Source organism: Panicum virgatum, chromosome 3N (genome assembly GCF_016808335.1).
Source record: "Panicum virgatum strain AP13 chromosome 3N, P.virgatum_v5, whole genome shotgun sequence".
Taxonomy (NCBI): domain Eukaryota; kingdom Viridiplantae; phylum Streptophyta; class Magnoliopsida; order Poales; family Poaceae; genus Panicum; species Panicum virgatum.
The window spans coordinates 68,950,903-68,955,181 of NC_053147.1; the positions used below are offsets into that span (position 1 = coordinate 68,950,903).

At 46.1% G+C, this 4,279-nt stretch overlaps 1 long non-coding RNA gene across 1 annotated transcript; it reads right to left on the reverse strand.

Moving 5' to 3' along the window:
• Positions 1 to 1,741: 1,741 nt before the first annotated feature.
• Positions 1,742 to 3,310, reverse strand: LOC120667045. Its single transcript, XR_005672052.1, has 2 exons — positions 2,668 to 3,310; positions 1,742 to 2,509 (listed from the first exon to the last, which is right to left on the reverse strand). It is a non-coding gene; the product is annotated as an uncharacterized LOC120667045 (long non-coding RNA).
• Positions 3,311 to 4,279: the final 969 nt, after the last annotated feature.

The window sequence follows — 4,279 nt, forward strand, 5'->3', positions numbered from 1 at the left end:
TTGTCAAGACTGATGGGTGTTCGCCACCCTGCCAACAATGACCTATCACGCCCGGTCATCCAGTATGCAGACGATACACTGATCATCCTCAAAGCTACAGTGCAGGATGCCAATACACTAAAACTGCTCCCGGATCAATTTGCAGAAGCAACCGGCCTCAGGATCAATTTCCACAAAAGCACCGTCGTGCCCATACATGTCCCGGAAGATGACATACCACCACTCCTGCACATTCTTGGCTGTCGTCGAGATCATTTCCCGCAGACCTACCTTGGCATGCCTCTATCGAATATCAAGGTGAACCTGAGTGCTTTTGCTCCACTAATCGATCGCACAGACAAATACCTTGGAGGCTGGCAAAGTTCACTGGTTAATGCAGTACTAGACAGTGCGCCGATATACATCTGCTCCGCCATGCTGCCCCCTCCAGGAGTCACCGATGTGCTGGACAGGAAACGGCGCGCTTTCCTTTGGTCCGGCGAAAGCACCACCAGTGGCGCCCAATGCCTTGTGGCGTGGGAGAAGGCATGCCTTCCAAAAGAGCAAAGTGGGCTACGAGTCAAAGACCTTAACCAATGGCTGCTTCTCAAGCTCCACCACCTGCACCACCCGGAAGAGTCGGCTTGGGCAAAATGGATGGCAGATCAGGTCAACCTCGCCTCCCTACGAGGCGCTTGTGCAGCAACCACTGGGAAAGCCAGCTGAAAGAGCTCATGCCGGTATACAGAGCTATCACGGTCACTGATGTTGGCAATGGGGCACGCACATCCTTCTGGCTGGATCGCTGGCTGCCTGCCGGATTAATACTAATTAGTCTATCAACCCATGCTCCCGCACGGGCTAATTAGAATTAATACAAAAATAAAGTCAATAGTTATAATTATCTATCTCACGCTCTTTTCATCTATTAAATATTCTAGCACATACTCTAAAATATATATTTTCATTGTTTAGTTACAATAGATTCCATTTGTGCACCAATATGTTTAGTTGAACTATTTGTTCGTGAATTGGTATTATTATCTCTTCCTTCATACATAAATATATGGTGACATATATCGTGGGTAGTATTTTTATATAAATAATATATTAATAAGGATAGAAACAATAATTTTAGAATTTTATATTGGTGCACTTTAATATATTATTATAATTATATAATTTAGATTCAGATTTACAAGTAACTTAACTTGTAATAATAGTGACAAAATTGGATAATTTATATGCAAATTTAGGAGGATATTTATATTATTTTTATAATGGCATATGTGGGTAATTTACACAAAAATTAGGGGGTTACTTTAGTTTTTTAATAATGGCAGATGTGGGTAATTTAAATACATGTTTAAAGGGTTACTTTAGTCTATTTTCATAATGGCAGAGGTGGATAATTTATTAGGAATGATAACAGATCCGATGGTTATTACAACTAGTATGGCGCACGTGTGACACGCACGTGTTTTAAAAATAATATGGTGAAAAAAATACACACACTAAATTTTAGCTGCAACAAGCATTTAAAAAAAACTATATATTTTTGAGATGTAAAATCTGAAGTTCTGAAGAAAAAACAATGACCCTGATGGAGCCTGCAACTTCCACCAGAAGTCTGCAACTGCTTGCTGAATTTTTCAATAAATATGAAAGGAGGGCAAACGGTACACATCTGTGACAGGAAGGTGCTGCAACTGAATTGATGTGGCTCAAACCACTGAAGTAATAGCCAAAAGAAACAAGAGCGTCTAGGGAGTCAAATCATGAATCAATGAATTCTCAGTGAGATGTCAAGTTTTCCCTCTGAAAGACGGGTCCTTTAGCAACGGGAGCATTTCAAGATGTGCTGCTTCCACAACAAAAAACAGAAGCGAGCAACAGGGGCTAACAATTAACAACATGTAACGGCTGAACTCTGGAGATTAGTAGATCAGGTGAAGTGAACAAGGCCGAAATGGCTTGGAAGTCACTACTCTTCAGTGGGCTGAATTCCCTTCTTGCCGTCACAGCCTCGTCAGACTCTCTGTCAGGCGCAACTTCCAAGCTGTTACATTCTCTCCAGCACTTGTGTGGAGAGAAAAGGCCTCCAGTGTGCAGATGAGCTGCCACGCCGACGGTCAACGACAGGAAAAAAAACTTTGCACCTCTCCAGTGGTTCTTCAGCAGATCATCGGCGGCGCACAGGGAAGCCAGCGCAGGCGGTCGGGAGCTCATCGTTGTTCGTCATGCCGCCTATTGCCGGCCCGGCAACAGCCACGCCGACAAAAGGGTTAGGAGGGGCAGAATGCCAGGATCTACATTTCTGTCATCGCAGGTGGGGGTGATGGTTGGTTGGTGGTCTGTTGTCTGTCTACTACGGTCTTCTGCCGTACTGCAAAACCATGAGGTGGTTAGCGGCTGGCATGTCCGGTAGCGCCACCGACGGCGAGATGGCAGCGTCGCCCTGGCACCAGATGCCATCCCGGACATGCTGCAGGGTCAGGAACGCGGGGAGCGGTAACCCTAGGCACGTGATCTCCACCTGCACAGGTAGGTCAGACACAAGCATGTTTCGTTAGTTCAGATCAGTAACTTCAGCCAGTTCAGCACTGTCATCAGAGAACAAACTCAAGGCTTGCACAGATGACAGATAGCACATCAAAGCATTGCTTCGTACTGAGATTATGTGCTTACGACTCCACACTGATGCCGTCTAATGATTCGTGGAGAAGAGTGAGCTGGTGATGGGGTTCTCCTAGGAGCAACCCCACACTGCAAAAAACAGGCATGAGCATTGCAAAACTTAGCAACGCCATGGGCCACAACACAGGAAAAGATGCACACCCAGACAAAGGAAGTGGTGCCCTGACGCCGATGTCATAATGTCCAATTCCTCAGTGTCTAGACCACCTGTAAAGATCAAGAAAGATTGAGAGTTGGTATCAATCTGCATCATAAGGATTTACCGGAATAATTACCTGCAGCTATGTTCTAAAACAAAATGGGAAAACTAAAGTTTTAGGACACGTGACTATAATAAAAGGCAACAATTACAGTAAGAAAGGTTTGATTCATGGGCACTGGGCGGTGTTTATGATAATTGCAACATTCTGCCAGTGGATAGCAAGAGAAGGAATTTGAACCCGGTGACATGATAGCTTTCATTTTTTTGTCATCAATACATGATTCCAATTCAATTATTGCTATTTCCATGTATACTAATCTGCACTCTAAATAAACGCTAAGTCGCTAACCCTACATATGTTCAACATTTAAAACTCAACATAGTAAAAAGCACATGCAGATGGAAAGAGAATGTGCTTAGGAGAACCCATTCCAATAGCTTTGAGGTGAAACGGCGCCGCACGGGTGGATTTTTTGTCCGATTTTTTATTCGCGAGTTATATTTGATCTTTTCGTAATCTTTTTTTCTAGATCTGTTAATCTTGGGAACATATCAGGTGCAAACCAACCTCTCCGTGCAAACTATGGAAACTTCAATCTAAGTCATCGGATCAGCATCCAAGGGTACGAGGGATTGGATAATTTTACAATCTGGACCCGCCCTTGGATTGGGTTAATCACACTTTTGCAAATCCCCCTCCCACCTCTATGCACCCCTCCCCTTGGATGTTGATCTGATGGCGCAGATTGAAGTTTTCATAGTTTGCATGGAGAAGTTAGTTTGCACCTGATATGTTCCCGTTAATCTTTGAGGTTGCGAATCTATGGATAGAGTTTTGTTTCGATTCATTGTGTTTTGAGGGAGTGATTTGAAGTTGAAGGTGCGGTTTTCGTTCTTGTTCCTCCCCTCTTTTGTTTCTGTTCTTGAGTTTGCAGGGGTGAGCCGTGAGCGAGCAACGCACGCAACCAGCAGCGAGCGGCACAGCTGCACGCGACCTAGGGGAGAGGACGCGCTGTGCTAGACGCTTGGCCAGGCGGCCCCAGCCTGCGCTGCTGCCTGCGACGGCGAGCAGCTCGCGCGGCGGCATGAGGCGGCGCCGGGCAGGGCGAGCAGTGCACGCGCGGCCTGCACTGCACCCGGCCCAGCCCGCACGTGGCAGGCCGGTGCCAGCAGACGCGCAGGGCAACAGGGCCATCGCGGGGCACAAAGCCTGCACCTGCACGCAGTAGCTGCCCAGACCGGCCTGCACGCGCAGCACGCAGCCTGGTGGGCGGTGCAAGAGAGATGTTTTGAAGTCAGCTTTTCAGAAAAAGTTTTTATCGCCCGGTCCGATTCCACAATAATCATAGGGGCCGTTTAGTTCCCAAAAATTTTCACATCTCCTTTAAATACATGTATGAA